The sequence below is a fragment of the Balaenoptera physalus genome (assembly GCF_965194825.1).
Source record: "Balaenoptera physalus genome assembly, chromosome: 6".
NCBI classification, from domain to species: Eukaryota; Metazoa; Chordata; class Mammalia; order Artiodactyla; family Balaenopteridae; genus Balaenoptera; species Balaenoptera physalus.
This window is the reverse complement of record NC_138885.1, coordinates 133,284,417-133,302,787: the sequence shown is the minus strand read 5'-3', so window position 1 is coordinate 133,302,787 and position 18,371 is coordinate 133,284,417.

Below are 18,371 nucleotides of genomic sequence, written 5' to 3'. Positions count from 1 at the left end.
AAATTCAGCAACATCCTGTCCAAGCCCCAAAGGGACGGTCCTTTCCTGGTGGACCTGCTGTCATAGGGTGCAAAGTGTGTGCAATTTTCTCAGCATCCGGTGATCAAAGATATGAGGGTATGGATTTTAGAAAAGGCTCCCCTCCAAACAAAACTAGCTACATAATTTGCAGGGCCTAGTGCAGAAACGAGGAAGTTCAAAATGCAAGAGCAGAACATTAAACCTGGCGCAGGCTGCCTGAGCTCGGGGCCTGTGAAGTGGCTCCTCCTCCAAAAGGGCCTTGATGGTGTATTATGTCTGAAAACCACACGTTCCAATCACCGAATGTTTCATCTGTGCAAGGAGAATCATAATGGTCCTAGGAGAAAATTTTTGGCTTGAGAGTCTCGAGATAAACAAGGTGAAAAATTTTAGAGAGTCATCATTGAAGGAGATGGAAGATTCATGAAGGGAAATTGGGGAGCAGAGAGAAAGGGGAAAAAGTACCAAGCATGCCAGGTGCTTGTGGGGTACACACTGTGATAGCCACAGTTCTTGTGAACATCATACAAAGTACAGCGTGAGAAGAAATCATGTTGATGATGGTGACAAAGTTAGTAAAACCAATGTGCAAATTATTGAGAGGAACAGAGGCAAAAGGTAACATCTGGCCCAATAATAACATAAACAAAATAAAGGGACCAAGAGAGATGAAGTCTGAAATAATAAAAGATTCATATGTTCAGATAGATAAAATCAGACTTTAAGAAAAAACAGGGATGTAATAAAGGCAAGACTAAATGCAAGGGTTAAAAAAAAAGTGAAAAAAAACTATAAAATACTTTAAAATGATTGCATAAGTTTGCTAAGGCTGTCATAACACAGTGTCACACACTGGGGGCTTAAACAACAGAAATGTATTGTCTTTCAGTTCTGGAGGCTGGAAGTCCGAGATCAAGGTGTCAGTAGGACTGGTTTCTTCTAAGGCTCTGAGGCGAATCTGTCCCAGGCCTCTCCTCTGCTTCTGGTGGTTTGCTGGCAACTTTTGGTGTTCTTTGGCTTTCAGAAATGTCATCCTGATCTCAGCCTTCATGTTCACATGGCCTTCTCCCTGCATGCATCTCTGTGTCAAAATTTCCCCTTTTTATAAGGACACCAGTCATTCTAGACTAAGGCCCATCCTACTCCAGCATGACCTCCTCTTAACTAATTACATCTGCAACGACCCCATTTCCAAATACTATCACATTCTGACATACTGGGGTTCAGGACTTCAACATATGAATTTGGGGGGGATGGGACATAATTCAACCCATGACAATGATAAACAAGATAAAGATAAAACCAGGACAGTAAAGAGATAATTTAAAAGACAAACAGTAAGAGCGCTAGATTTCATAGTGTAGGCTATACTACAACAGGCAAATATAAGACTTTCAAAATCAGAATATTAAACAGAAATGTTTCATGTGAATGAAACAGCAAATGAAAGTCAAACCTTTCTGGAAAACAAAACCAGAACAAAACAAACAGACAAATAAAATAATGGGCGCCTCTAACTCCCTAAAGCAGCTCCTTTTGGCTGAGACCTCTGCAGGTGTCCCCGGGGCAGAGAGCCCAGAGGTAGCGGCTGACCCGAAACAAAACAGAGAATATCTTCATGTCAGAGGCCAAGTCCACCATGTGACCCCCACCATTCTGCGTGGGGAAATTCTTGCTGTACCTACTACTTTCTTTTTTCCAGTTTGGCTACTCTGCGTGTGTGTGAGTGTGTTTTCACAGCCCAGAGCATAGAGAAAGTAGTCAGGATTTTGAAAGAGACAGTGTGTCTATTGGGAAGAGAATCTACAAGTTCTGGTAGAATAGCAGGGAGAAGAGAAGGTCAGGAGTAATGGTGGCCAGGTTGCAGAGAAAGCATTTCGAGGGGCTTATTTGGAGAAGAATGACATCTGAGGAAGCTGTAGTTGGTTCTGAAGCAAGAAGAATAATGACAGAGAAAAGGCAAGGACATTCAAGAAAGCCGGCTTCTCCATGTTGTCTGTTTCCCTTTGGCATTTTGGAGACACTGAAGTAAAGATCTGAATTCCTTTCACCTCTTTGCATCCTTGGATGTGACTCCATGGACCAAGCAAGGTGTTGCTTTCACACTGATGGCAATTTGCTGGGTATTATGTATTGAGCACATACTAAGCGTAGGGGAGGGACACAGCAGAGAGTGTCATGAGCGTGGCCCGCTCTCTGGGGAGGTCTTATCCAGAGAACAGGTTAAGCTGCCTGCGCATCACGGAGAAAAGCTGAGTCTGCATTCAGCTTTTCCTTGTGTTACCTAGAAGTGACAGACTTTCTTGTCTTCATTTTCCCTCATTTTTCATATGGAGACAATGAACTATATTATAATGTTATTATAATATCACTCATTGAAATATTTAATAAATAATAGCTCTCTGCAAGTTTTTCGTCAATGCTGCAGATGGTCAAGCTGAAACGTTAGGTGGCGTTATCTGTAGAGGCTAAAAAGAAGAAAGGCACAGATTATTTACAGCAGCTCTGCACTGGAGTGTTGAGACCCCCTCATCCATCCCGAGTTTGCCTGGTATGAATGTCAACTCACCCTTTCCTGCGGGGCCTTCTCCTGTGATCCCTCTCGTGGGTTCCACCTGACTTGTTTCAATCAGGGAAACTCCAGACATTTCGTCTGGGTTAATGATTATTCGTCTCATGATCTCAAACTTTCAAACATTAGTGTTGAAGCACCCAATGTGGTACAAGGACATAAATGGTGCAGAACATAGGATGGATGTTCCCTGGGTCCCCAGGGCCTCTGGTGGCTCGAGACCCAGACCTGGTGGTAACTTGAAAAGAAAACAGTGGTTCGTACTTGTCTTCAATCTCAACAGCTGCCCCTCCTCCCAGCAGTCTTGATTCCAGGCTCTCGCTGGGTCCTTTCAGGAGGAGAAATAAGAAATGCTCCAGCAAGCAGAATGAGTCAGCGCAGAAAGGGGAAGAAATTCATGATCACACAAACAGACTAGAATTTATTTGAATGAATAATAAGGAAAATATATCCATTTTTGTCCTATAAGAATATTTGAAATTCAAGATAACTGATGTTTATGCATATTTACAGCATCTATTATTATAGGTCTTAGTTGCCCATTCCATTAGGAAAGATGTGTGTTTTCCAACAAGAGATGAGCTCCAAGTGATTTATAATGGAGCTGGGTGCATGCCTCCCCTCCCATCCCACACCCCCTGCCCAGGTTGGGGAGTGACTGTGCCAGCCTCTGATCTTTCTTGCCTCGCCCATCTGCCCACGGGAAGCTGGACTTGTGCTTGACCACGCTTGTACAGGTGGCCAGGGAACGTCCAAGGGCAATTATAATTTGGCCACAGATAATCCACCAAGTGGAGAAAATATCCATAAATGATGTCAGTCAGGGGAGGACTGAGAGCGTATCTGTTTAGCAATAAAGATTATTCTTTTCAATTCATCTATTTTGACCTTAAAAAGCAAACTTGTTTCTGCTATGAGGGTGCCCACAATTTTCTTTAATGGGTTCTTGTGACAGCCGCTGAAAGAACTTTTATTTTGAGTATACTTGTCCTGGTTGGCAATATATGAAAAATAAGGTAATTTTTTCCTTCAGTGAATTCATTCAATTTTCTGCAATACCCAGATGTTTCCAACTTGAAGGTGATTTCCAAAGATGCCTGATGATTTCCATCTTATTGCACACTGGAGATAAGAAGAGGATATTCACAGAATATATTTAACATAAATTTCCTCAGCAAATAACTTTATAGGCTTTTTGCACTTCTGCTTCTATGGGTAACAGACTTGCAATTCAAGAACGCCACCCCCGGGACTTCCCTGGTGGCACAGTGGTTAAGAATCCCCCTGCTAATGCAGGGGACGTGGGTTTGAGCCTTGGTCCAGGAAGATCCCACGTGCCGCAGAGCAACTAAGCCTGTGTGCCACAACTACTGAGCCTGTGCTCTAGAGCCCATGAGCCACAATTACTGAGCCTGCGTGCCATAACTACTGAAGCCTGCGTGCCTAGAGCCCATGCTCCGCAAACAAGAGAAGTCACCGCAATGAGAAGCCTGCTCACCGCAACGAAGAGGAGACCCCGCTCGCCGCAACTAGAGAAAAGTCAGCGTGCAGCAACAAAGACCCAATGCAGCCATAAAAAATAAATAAATAAATAAATTTATATACATAAAAAAAGAACTCCACCCTCTCAGCTAAAATTCTGTACGTATTATTATTATTACAAGGCCCAGTGTGGGTAGCACCGATTTCTGTATAATTTTTATTGCTTTTTAAAAACAACTTCCCCAGGTAATTAGTCTCTTCGGAATATACTGATTGTATGCCTGTCTTTCCAAGTGGAATACGGAGGCAGTGTCACAGGATGATAGTGATGTTTCTTCCAGGAAGTTGGCAACCCACCCATCTTCCACCAAGTGGTGACATTCTATCCTTGAAAGGGACTGGTCCCTGGCTGACAGTGGACAAAGACACGGAACTCTGTGATGACGCCCTCGATGCTCTGTTCTCCCCCATGTTTATGCTGGGATGCCCAGGGAGACTTCTCTATTCCCCCCAACGTCTGTTCCGGCACCACCAGGTGTGGACCGCTTCGCAACCCCTGGATCATGTCACTTAGCCCAGTTCATTCTCAGGAACAGTCCCCTGGGTGTTGCTGGGAGACAGTAATCAAAAGGCCCTTCATCGGTCATCACCACCTCTTTTCTGAGCCACCTCTGGGCCCATTACTTCTCCTCTGCTTCTCTGTCTCGCTGTTGAGGCCACCTGAGAAAACTACACATTTTTCTTGCTGTAAGGCCACACGGGGAACATCCAAGCTGGGATGCTCTCCACTGTCACATCTGTAAGACTGTCAAGGGCTTTCAGAGTCACAGGGAGAAGAAACAATTTGAAAACTTTGACAGAAGATCACCTCCTTGACCCAAGAATTCCTTAAGAACTTCTTTAAGAGGTTCTAAAAGAATTAGAAATGTTTCTAAGCAAAAGAAATACTGTTTGCAGTATGGGGGTTAAAGTCACGGGCCCTGGAGAGTCAGATGGGCCGAGGTCAAGGCCTGGCATCACCACTTTCCAGCCGAGGGACCTCCAGCAGGTCACGCCTCCATGCCAAGCATGCTTTTCAGCTTAGAAACAAAGATAGTGACAGTAGACACATCGATTATTGGCTGATGTGAGGGTGAAATGAGATGGTACCTCAGACACACAGCAAGCACTTGTTCTTGTTTTGACTTTGAGGAAATAAAAGCATGTTCTTTATTCCCCTGGTGAGATGCAGTCATCAGACCTTCGCCTCCCATTCATCCATGGTCTAGTGGGGGTGGACCGAGGGCAGGTTCACTATACACACCCAGCAAGAGCCCCTCCTCCTCCAAACAAGAAGGTCACCGGCTCCTTATCGGATGGAACCTGTTGGCAGCTGGTCCCTTCAGGGCTCAGGGAACAAAGCTGCCTTCTGGTTAATTTGTCCACCACTAAGATGCTTTTACCGGCTGAATTATATTCCCCCCAAATTCAACCCCCAGGATCTCAGAATGTGACTGTATTTAGAGATAAGGCCTTTAACCAGGTGATTAAGTTAAAACAAGCCCGTCAGGATGGGCCCTAATCTGATGTGACTGGTGACCTCATAAGAAGAGGAGATTAGGACACAAAGAGAAGCCAGGTATGTGTGTGCGCAGAGGTCAGACCATGTGAGGGTGTGGCGAGAAGGCGCCACCTGCAAACCAACAAGAGGGTCTCACCAGAAACCAGCCCTGCCCAGCCCTACCTTGAGCTTGAACGTCCAGCCTCCAGGACTGTGAGGAAATAGACGCCTGCTGTTTAAGCCACCTGGTCTCTGGTATTTTGTCACAGTGGCCTGAGCTCCCTAAGACAGGTGCCATCACACCTGACGGAAGCTCCTCCTGGTGACTGTTGGTGGCTCCCCCCACCTGTGGATGAACCAGCCGCTCCAGGAGGACCTGATGCAAACTCAGCCCATCTGGCTTCCTCCAATTACCTCTTCTTCCTCCTCCTTTGTCTCAGTTCAGAACCCCCTCCAGCCACCTTGGCCCAGAACCTCAGTGGTTCTCCACTCCAGCTGGTTGGTGGGATCATCCACGGGGCTCCTGGCAGAAATAGCAATGGCCTTGCATCATTGGTTAAGCAAGACACTCCCTGGCTGTTGCCATGGGCACCCGGCTGTGACCCCGTCCTATCCTGACTTCCTCTTCCCTCTTCCCGTTGGTAGCCAGGCTTCTCACCTGAACTTGGCCTCCATCCCTCCTCTCCAAGCTCTCGGCCTCTGGTCTCGATCAGGTCACTGCAATGACTTCCAGACGTACCTGCTTGTCTCTGGTTCCTGTGTCTCCGAGCTGTCCTCCAGAGGGTCCTGCTAGCATCCACCCGGTCGTGTCCCCACTCTGTCCTCCTTTCAATGATATTTGCTGGCTCCCTCGCAAGTTAGGATTAGTCTTACACCCTTGACAGTCAAGCTTGGGCTCTACCATTTATTTCCACCCTTGCTGCGGGCCCCTCCCTACCATGGACCACTTTCTGTTGTCACACTGAACTGTTATGACATCTTGACCCTGGGGAGCCTCCAGGCCTCCCACGTGGGCTTTCAGGGCTGCTCTGCCTGGGCTGGACTAGCCTCTTCCTTGTAAGGTCTCCCCCCGAAGAGCCTTCCTCACCTCCCCCACCAGATATTTACATCTCATATTGTCATGTATGTCATGTACAAATACATACATACATATATACAAAACACACATACATATACACGTATATAAGCATATACATGCACGTATATATACTATATATAGTCTACATTTATGTGTGCAAGTTATAAGTGCCATACAGGTGAAAATGTTTTGTTCACCTTTAGTCTTTGGTGTGATGAATTGGGAGATTGGGATTGACATGTATACACTGTTGTGTATAAAATGGATGAGTAATAAGGACCTGCTGTATAAAAAAATAAAAGAAAAAAAGAAAAAAAAAAAGAAAGAGATCAGATTTGTTGTTATCAGAAGCTGGGGATGGAAAGAGGGGGAACTGGATGAAGGTGGTCAAAGGGTACAAACTTACAGCTGTAGGATAAATAAGTACTAGGGATGCAGTGTGCCACATGATAAATAGAATGAACACTGCTGTACGTTATATATGAAAGCTGTTATGTGAGTAAATCCTAAGAGCTCTCATCACAAGGAAAAACTTTGTTTCCTTCATTTATGAGATAATGGATATTGGATCTATATCTATAAGAGATAATGGATATTATCTATAAGAGATAATGGATACTCTATAAGAGATAATGGATATTCACTAAACTTACTGTGATAGTTGTTTCATGATATATGTAAGTCATATCATTATGTGGTACACCTGAAACTTATGCAGTGCTGTATGTCAATAATATCTCAATAAAACTGGAAGGAAAAAAAAATTATCTACGTAGAATATATAAACAAATATAATAAACTAGTTTCCAAACAAAATGTATAAAAATATAAAATAAGTATTTAAAATACATATGTAATTTTGCAAGATATAGAAATGTAGAAGTAGGCTATACATAAATATATCAACATATAAATATATTGACATATAGACAAATATTTATAAGTACGTTATTTTCCAAGTGAAAACCTGAATTTGTCCCCAGTCAGGAGGGAAAGGATTTGAAATGTTATCTCTGCATTAAACCAGATTTTCATATCTACATGTGTCTATTTCTGAATTCTCTATTTTGTTCTATTAATACATGTCCTTTCTTATGCCAATATCACACTATTTTAATTATAGCTTTGTAATGTGTTTTGATCCTTGATAGGATAATTTCCTTTTCATTTTTCTTTTTAAAATGTCATTGCTATTTTTGCATATTTTCTTTTCCATATGAATTTGAAAATCAAGTTCCAATAAATCCTACAGGAATTTCAGTTGGAATGACATTGAATTTACAGATTACTTAGAGTGAAAATTGACGTCATTATGATAACAAAAATTCCCATCCAGGAATATTCTGTTTCTCTATTTGAGTCCTTAGGTTTTTCAGTTAGGTGTTATAGATTTTTTTTTATATAGGTACAACACATTTCTTGGAAGGTTTAATTTAATGTGTTTGTTGCTTCTTGTTGTAAATGGGATGCTTAAAAAAAAAACTTTTACAGTGGAAAGTTTCAAAAGAACATACAACTTGAGACAAAGAACGCTTATGTACCCAAACCCAAACTTCAACAATGATTAACTCATGACTTAGTCTCACTTCCTCTCTACCCCACCCCATCCCCTCCTCCCTGCACAGTTACTTTGAAGCAAATCCTGGATTTCACATCATTTCCATCATTGACTCTTTCATGTTAATTTATTATTAGTTTTAGCAACATGTAGTTAATTTACTTTGCTTTTTTAGGTGGAGACTCTTTTCAATTTCTCTCTCTGGTCCCCAACAGGAAACAGAACACAAGGTAGGTCATTAATACTCGGATGGTTCAAAAAATAAATTTGTTCCTAACTCATGGTCACGATTACATCTCTCACTTGCTGTGTGACCCTAGGAGGTCATCTAAACCCTAGTGTCACGTGACACCAATGGGCAGTTCTTCCCAGCACACAGCAGCCTTAAACTCACTCTCAGGTTTAGTAGAGCGATGCCGTCCTCCTCTGCTGTTTCACATTCCACAGACAACGAGCTCCTTGGCCATCAGGAAAAACATCCAGTGGTTTGGACCAGCCTCTCCTTACCTCCTCCGAGCCCCCAGGTCTCCGTCCTCAGATGTGTGCGCCTTGGGTTTATTTTCCAAGTGCAGCAGCAGCAGCAGCAAAAGTGGGGCAAAGTTCACCTGAGCACAAACCTGAGCGCAGCCTGGCTAGTCATTTATGTAGCGTTTCTACTGCTCAGAACCTGAATCCATTATTCAGCCTTAAAACAGGAATACGATATGCAAATGCAGCATGCAGAAGTGCACACACAGCACACATCATACTTCAGTTTTGGCAACTGCTAGGCCCACTGGAGTTTGAGAGAGAGAGAGAGACAGAGAGAGGGAGAGAGAGAAAGATGCTTCATTTCCTCTGCCTGCAAATCAATAGAAAGAGATGCAAGCCTTAGTCATGGCCCGGCCATTTCCTGATACAAGGGCACCGGCCAATTGTTTGTCTTTAGACCTGATCTTCAGAGATGCCCTCATCAGCACCCAGCAGCACGGGAACACAAGACCTGCCTCCCCCAAAGCCTTGGGTCACGTCACCCCCATGGTTCCCCCCTGAAAGAGATAAACTGTGTCCTTTATGGTCAGTTTCAAATGCAAGGCTATGCCCTTCTCAATCCTATTCTACTGTAAAATAATCTATTTTGGATGTCATCATATATTAATATAAACTCCCTTTGAAATTTTGTGTTTGACATTTTGGGTTATCACGTTCTGCTATGTATTGGGTAAAGTAGACACATTTTCTTGACTCTGATGTCCACGTTGATCAGGTAATTTGCTGAGGAGTGCTGTACACTCGCCTCACCCCCCCCACCATGATCTTCAGATTCATCCATAATACATTCCCGAGGGTTCTTCGTTTGAGAAGCTGACCCTTTTCACAGCTCCCAAGGCATCCTCGATGCTGGCGTCCCTTCTGGTTCTTCTCTGGCTCAGTGGGGCTTTCTTTGGTTCTCTCATCCGAAATGGAAACCAGTTTGGTCATCTGCCTGGTCAAGGAAGATTTACTGTCATTTAAAAAGTAGCTGTGGGGCTTCCCTGGTGGCGCAGTGATTAAGAATCCGCCTGCCAATGCAGGAGACACGGGTTCAAGCCCTGGTCTGGGAAGATCTCACATGCCGCGGAGCAACTAAGCCCGTGCGCCACAACTACTGAGCCCGCGTGCCTAGAACCTGTGCTCCACAACAAGAGAAGCCACCACAATGAGAAGCCCGTGCACCGCAAGGAAGAGTAGCCCCCGCTCGCCGCAACTAGAGAGAAAGCCCGTGCGCAGCAACGAAGACCCAACGCAGCCAAAAAAAAAAAAAAAAAAAAAAGTAGCTGTTGTTTAATGAAGAGAGGGCTGAATTTCAAATCCTAAAATATGGTTTCAGGGCCTGCGTGCACAACTTATTACTGGGGCCATCCTGGGAGGGTCATTTTATATCCTGGGGCTTCGGTGATTACATCTGTGAAATGGGATAGCAGTTATCTCTGAGTGTTGTGTAGAATCAGAATGATGGGTGTGAAAGCATTTGGCAAGTGTGTTGTTTGTGCTAACATCACTGGTACTGTATTCAACTGACAGGCACCGGAACACAGAACCAGTTGTTAAAGTGTTGAAGTCCTTCTGTCCTACTTTGCAAACCGCTGCCCTCCCAAGCCCCCTCCCCACCCCGGGGGAACTCCTCACTGCTCTTACTGCCTCAATCCCATTTACCCCTTTCTCCCCATCCTACCATCTAGCGACAAGAGGGTGAATGCCTGGCACTCTTCATGAGATTCACAATTTTCTGCATTTGGCTCCAAGCAACACACATTTATTTTCAGCATTGACTAGAGCTTAACACAGTGCTAAAATCTAGAAAATGCAGAAATTAAAATTAGCCGCTCTAGGCAAATTCTCTCTCCCTGTCTCTGAATGTATGAATTACTACTTCTACCTTCTGGGTAAGATGAACTGAATATAATGGCCCTAATCTTGTTTGTTCCAGTAGAATATTTCATACAGTAGAGGAAGGCTAAATTATATGTTTGGAAATTCCCTGAAGCTGCAATTCAAGAAACGTATAATTAAGCCCCAGCACTATCAAAAAGTAGAAAATATTTTCCTTCCAACTTTCCTGTGGTGTAAAAGCTATTCAGGGTTTTGACTTTGATGACAGCAGTGTAGATAACACATCAAAACTCTAAGAACCACTGTTAAATAGTAAACGAAGGTCAACGAATATTTTTATACTGCTTAGATGTTTTTATTAGTTTCCTAGGGCTGCCGTAACAAATTACCCAAAACCCCCTGGCTTAAAAACAACCTAAATTTATTCTTTTACAATTCTGGAGGTCAGAGATCCAAAATCAAGATGTCAGCAGGACCAGGGGCTTCCCTGGTGGCGCAGTGGTTAGGAATCCACCTGCCAATGCAGGGGAAACGGGTTTGAGCCCTGGTCCGGGAAGATCCCACATGCCGCGGAGCAACTAAGCCCGTGCGCCACAGCTACTGAGCCTGTGCGCCACAACTACTGAGCCTATGCTCTAGAGCCTGTGAGCCACAACTAGTGAAGCCCAAGCGCCTAGAGCCCGTGCTCTGCAACAAGAGAAGCCACCACAATGAGAAGCCTGCACACCGCAACGAAGAGTAGTCCCTGCTCACCGCAACTAGAGAAAGCCTGTGTGCAGCAACGAAGACCCAACACAGCCAAAAATAAATAAATAAAATAAATAAATTTAAACACACACACACACACACACACACAAAGAATTCTTAAAAAAGAAAAAACAGATGTCAGCAGGACTGTGTTCCATCTGGGGCTCCAGGTGTTCCTTGGCTTATGGCAGCATCACTCCAATCTCTGCCTGTGTCTTCACATGGTCACCTTTCTCTTCTATTGAAATGGCACCTATCTTTGGATTTAAGGGTCATCCTAAATTTAGGATGACCTCTCTTTTAGATCCTTAACTTGATTACATCTGCAAAGAACCTATTTCCCAATAAGGTCACATTCACGGGTACTGGGCATTAGGACTTGGACGTAATTTAATTGACTATAGATATATATATTGAAAAATCCCAGGAAAAGTATCTAAGGGATTGATAACGGTTATTTATCTCTTTGGAGAGAGTGATAGAAAGTGGAGAGAAGGCAAAGGGAGAGGAAGGGAGAATTTTGCCTCTAAATCATTTTCAAATCACTTAAATTTTTCAGCCTGGTCCATAGGTTACTTATTAAATCCCAAATAACCAAAGTTAATTTAAAATTGATAAAACAGAAGTAATATCAGGTATGATGTCAACTTAGATTGTCAACACAATTAAAGCCTAAAGACAAAACACAAAACACCGTTAAGATGGACTTGAGGATATGGGGAGGGGGAAGGGTAAGCTGTGACAAGTTAGAGAATGGCATGGACATATATACACTACCAAACGTAAAATAGGTAGCTAGTGGGAAGCAGCCGCATAGCACAGGGAGATCAGCTCGGTGGTTTGTGACCACCTAGAAGGGTGGGATAGGGAGGGTGGGAAGGAGGGAGATGCAAGAGGGAAGAGATATGGGGACATATGTATATGTATAACTGATTCACTTTGTTATAAAGCAGAAACTAACACACCATTGTAAAGCAATTATACTCCAATAAAGATGTTAAAAAAAAAAAAGATTTTTAGGAAAAGAAAGTGGGAGGTTTTAAAAGTTGATATTCGTTTTTACATATCACAAGCTACACAAATGTCAGCCCCAAAATGTAGAAAAATAAAATTGTATTGGTCTGATTCTTGTTATGACTCCATGATCATTCATTCAGCATGCATGTGTGTTCGGACCTGCCGATTCATTCACTCAAGATTTACTGAGCAGTTGCTATGTGCCGGCTATCACCCTCCTCACTGGGATACAAAATGAACAGAATGAGCAATAGTCATTGACGGGAATTAATCATCTCATTTAATTCTTAGAATGAACCTGAAAGGGGTCATTTACTAAAAACCTCATCTGACAGATAAGGAAGCAGGTGGATTGAGGTTTCTTGCTCAAGGTCAAATAGCTAGAAAGTGGTAGACTTTTCTGAGCCAAGAGCTGTTTGACCTCAGAAACACATCCTCTTAATCACCATACTTCACTGCTTGAGAGGTCAGACCACAATTATAAAGTTAGTTTTTGAGTGTGGAATTATACTGATGGAAATTTATTGGGTTTTTGGAGAAATTTATTAATTCTTTATCAAAGCTTAAAATATATTTTAAAAAACTAAACATTACTAAATGGAAAATAGAAGAAACTCTTAATCCTACAGTCCAGAGATAAATAGCTTGTAACTTTCTGGCCTTGTTCTATTCATATAAACAAGTAAATAAATATATATTCATACTTTCAGAACATAATTGGTAATGTTAAGTACACATATTTATTCTGCTTTTTCAGTTGTATTATGGTGCTCTTGACATGTACACTGCTAAATATTCTTTTAAAAACATACTTTTTACTGCCTGAAAAAAACCATCATCCAAATGATAAAATCTATTTAGCCAAACCTCCATTGTTGGACATTTAGGTTGTTTGTAATGTTTTGCTTTTATAACTCAGGAAGAATACCCTGACGCATGTTTATTTATTTATGTCAGTTAGATAATCTGAGAACTACTGTCATAGTTTCATCTCCATTTGCCTAAGAAGAGAATTTGATATTTGAATAGGTAGCATCTCACCTAATGTGCTGGGGACATTGACATACTCATTCCTGGGGTTCATTTATCTAAACTCTGGCTGTCTTTCCCTGTCTTGTTAAAAAATTATAGTACCAATAGCAACCACTTACTGCTTTAAATTAAAAAAAAATTTTATTTTATATTGGAGTATAGTTGATTTACAATGTTGTGTTTGTATCAGGTGTACAGCAAGCAACCATTTGCCTTAACTGTTTATCAGACTCTTAGCTGCAAGGAACATAGAATTAGTCAAATTATGTTGAGTATTGAGAGATATGTTACAAGGATAAGTGTGGTAAAAACCAAAATTTCAGCCACACATCCAGACCTCATTAGAAATGCAGAAATGGTAGTAGAGCTCGGAGATGGAAACACACACAGAGATGGAAACGCAAGGTCATCGCAAGCTAAGGAAAATACCTTGGTCCCAGAAGTTTATGAACAGTCTTTATGGTGCTTCAGATATTTTCTTCTTCGGATTCTTCTCTTGGTACTTAGTGATGATGCTTCCCTCATTGTTACATCTCTGTTTAAACTCCCAAGAGTGAGAACCTGAGTGGCCAAGCTAATTACTCTGATTCTTGTTACTGAGGGGCAGGGCCAGCTTTGTGGACATATGACCTGCGCTCAGGGGGTCCCTATGCTTGGTTTAATGCTTTGCTACCTAAAATTAACAATTTTATGTTTGAACTTGTATTTTGAGGTGAAACCCAATTGGACGGTGGAGCACATATGTGAGCAGAGGAGACACACACAATATGTGTCCCCATTCACACACTGCATTTGTGACACCCTATGAGCACAGAATTCCCATGGCACCATGATGCATGGTGGTCATCTTGCAGCATCTATGACTGAGCAAGGGGAGGGAGCCCCAGATGACCCCCAGAGGCCATACTTTCCGTTAGATCTAGAACTTGTGTTACCTAACACAAGTTCATGTGCCCAATGCACAGTGAGGCCAAACACACCAAAACATCTGAGTTTGGAGCAGAGAAAGGTTTGTTGCAGGGCCATGCAAGGAGACAGCTGGCTTGTGCCCCCCAAACTCCGAACTCCCCAAAGAGTTTGAGCAAAGCATTTTTAAAGGCTAGGTGAGGGAGGGGTGTGGTTGGTCGTTGCAAACTTCTTGGTGTCAGCATCGTTCGTTTTTGCAACTGTCCAGGTAGGTCAGGTCACGACTTTCCTGTAAACCTCCAGCAAGACAAAAATGTTAATCTCTGTTCTGCAACTTTTTATCTCTATATGAATGGAAAAGTGTTACATCCTTAAAGGTCAGAGCCTTGAGAATCAGCTATCCTGTATATTTCAGGCTCTAGGCAAGATTCTTAACTGGAAGCAAAAGCAATTGACTACAAAGGTTAAAGTAAAAGAAACAGATGCCATACAGAGTCAGATTTGTTTCTCCTTATTACATTTGCTTCAGATGCGAGAAGAAGTCGATACGAGAAGCACAAATGACCGGGGAATCCTATGCATACCCTTTCTAACTTATGTTACTTCCCTGTCTTAGTCAACCTATGCTGGAATTGATGCCATCCAAGGAAAGGACACGAGAAGGGAGCCTTTTATTTTTACCTTCAGTCCTTCCATACTCATCAGTAAACCAAAAGCAGAGAGCATTAGTAGAATATAGAGTATCAAGAAGTGAAATAGAAACCGTTGAGTTAATGTTTTGCGATTTTCAGTGTTCTGGTAAGAAGGAAATACGTATGCATGTACAAGGTACAAAATACAAATTGTGTAATTTTGGCTATTCATCATCTGAGTTAAATGCTCTTATATTTGCATTTCAATAGGAACTGCACAATATAAAGAGAAATGGTAAAATTCATGGTAAAAATTTTAAATTTTATTTTTTCTTTACTTAACACGGCATTAAAGAGCAAATTAGGGGCTTCCCTGGTGGCGCAGTGGTTGAGAATCTGCCTGCCAATGCAGGGGACACGGATTCGAGCCCTGGTCTGGGACGATTCCACATGCCGCGGAGCAAATGGGCCCGTGAACCACAACTACTGAGCCTGCGCGTCTGGAGCCTGTGCTCTGCAACAAGAGAGGCCGCGACAGTGAGAGGCCCGCGCACCGCGATGAAGAGTGGCCCCTGCTTGCCGCAACTAGAGAAAGCCCTCGCACAGAAATGAAGACCCAACACAGCGAAAAATAATTAATTAATTAATTAATTAATTAATTAATTTAAAAAAAATACACTTTCAAATGTTTAAAAAAAACAAACATGATAAATCGAGGGAGAGACTGTGGAAGAAAGGGAAAAGCTTTTATGTTTTATTATGTTTAATGGCACTTTCCACCTCCTTTTTTAAAATATATATATTTTTATATAAGCTTTATTGAGATTTAATTCACATACATACAATTTACCTATTTAAAGTGTACATTTCAATGGTATTAGTATACATATTTAGTATATTTCAGTGTATTGTGGTACAGCTATCACCATAATCTATTTTAGAATATTTTCATCACCCCCAAGAGAAACCGTATCCATTATCAGTCACTCTCCATACCTCCCCGGCCCTCCCAGCCCTAGGTGACCACCAATATGTTTGGACCCTGGATTTGCCTAATTTAGACATTTCATGTGAGTGGAATATTGCAATATGCGGTCCTTGTGACTGGTTTGTTTCACTTAACATAATTTTTCAAGGTTCATCCATGTTGTAGTATGCATTAGTGCTTTACTTCTTTTCACGGCCAAATAATATTCCGTTGGAGGCATATGCCAGATTTTATCTACTCATCATTTCATGGATACTTAAGTTCTTTCACTTCTTGGCTATTATGAATAATGCTGCTACAAACATGTGTGTACAAGTTTTTATGTGGATATATGTTTCCATTTCTCTTGGATATATATCTAGAAGTGAATTAATCTTTTGAGGAACTGTCAGACTGTTTTCCAAAGCAGCTGCACTATTTCGCCTTTCTATCAGCAACGTAGTATATGAGGGTTCCAACGTCTGTACATCCTTTCCAGGAGTTACTGTTGTCCATCTTTTCAGTTATAGCCATCTTGGTATTCCCATGGCACCATGATGCATGGTGGTCATCTTGCAGCATCTATGACTGAGCAAGGCGAGGGAGCCCCAGATGATCCCCAGATGGTTTCTCACTGTGGTTTTTTTCTTTTCATCTTTATTGGAGTATAATTGCTTTACAATGTTGTATTAGTTTCTGCTGTACAACAAAGGGAATCACCTATATGTATACATCCACTTGCTTTTTGAACAAGAGAATCCGTTTTGCAGTGGGCCCCCCAAATTGGCAGTGCCCCCTGCAGGGAGCCGCATCACAGGGTCTCATCAGACTGTGGGCCAAGGGTCACGTGACAGAACTATGGCTGCTTCTGGGCAGTTTTTCTACAGGGGAAGGCAATTTTTTAATGCTGTAATTTTCTTTTTTAACATTTTAAATAAATTAATTTATTTATTTTGGCTGCGTTCGGTCTTCCTTGCTGAGCACGGCGAGCGGGGGCTGCTCTTCGTTGCGGTGCGTGGGCTTCTCATTGCGGTGACTTCTCTTGTTGCGGAGCACGGGCTCTAGGTGCGCGGGCTTCAGTAGTTGTGGCATGCAGGCTCAGTAGTTATGGCTCGTGGACTCTAGAGCATAGGCTCAGTAGTTGTGGCGCACAGGCTTAGTTGCTCTGTGGCATGTGGGATCTTCCAGGACCAGGGCTTGAACGTTTGAAGGTATTGAAGCATTTCAGGTGATGCTCAGTACAATTAATTACGCCAACAACAGAATTTCCAGGTAGTCTCTCTGAAGAAAACTGGATCTTAATGAAATTTTAGGACTTCAAGTCTTTTTTGTTTTTTCATTTTTGTCTTTATTTGTTATTTAGATGTGCAGATCTGTGACATCACTCCTCTTTTATAAACAGGAGGCTCTAACTTGAGTACTTCCTGAGCACAAATCTCTAAAGATGCATAAACCTCTTTCTGGCTGTTTTCCTCATGTTGCTGCACAGAAGTGCTCCCCTGCCTGGCAGTCATGACTAGCCACAGCAGGGTGCACTAGCCCAGGCACCCACCTCCACCTACCCGTCCACCCTCACACTCCCTCCTAACCTCCCCCCAACCAGAATTGCAGTCAGGGACTATTGGTCCAATCTCAAATGCAGTAACAGAGCAGCAAGCCCCACGTTTGCAGGCAATGTGGAATTCCCATGGAGTTCCCCGGGAACTTCAGGAAGACTCACCAACCCAGAGGCTATAGCACTCTCAATAACCCCTGTTCTTTCAGGGGAAAAGTGCAAATCTAGACTCAGGTTTTCTCCAACAGTTTCCACAGCGAGTAAATATTAGCAGCTCTGCAAGGCCAGGGTGATTGGGTATCCAAGCACCAGGTCATGATGTCATAATTGCTCACCCGGGACCAGGGCAGGGATCTGATTTCCTACGGTCAAGTGCAGTGCACCTGGGAAATACATAATAGCTCTACTAAGACGCACGTTACATCAGCTATGATTCATACCTATGACCTGGTTCTAGGCCGGAATCTGATAACACAAACCAAATATTTCAACTGCTAGAAGATGCTTAATTGGAAAAAATAAAACCAATTTTTGCTTTTCCTTCTGATTTAGTCTTAACTATATATGTATATATTCCAAAAAATCCACATGACTTTTAAACAATTAAAAAAAAAAGACCTCAAGGGAATAGGATCTAAAAGGTATTTATCATGCTGAACTTGGATGCACTTTAGGGTCATGAGCAAGCTGTGCCAAGCAGCATATGAAATTGGTGAGATAAGCTTCGATGCCTATTAGCTGTGTGACCTTAGGCAAATGACTCAAACTCTCTGAGCTGAAGTTTTCTTTATCTGTGAAATAAAGATTAGCAATGCCAATCTTAAAGGATTGTTGCGAGGATTAAATTAAATAATAAAAGCCTCTTGCTCCATGCCTTGTACACAATACAGGCTCAGCACAAGATGGTCATTT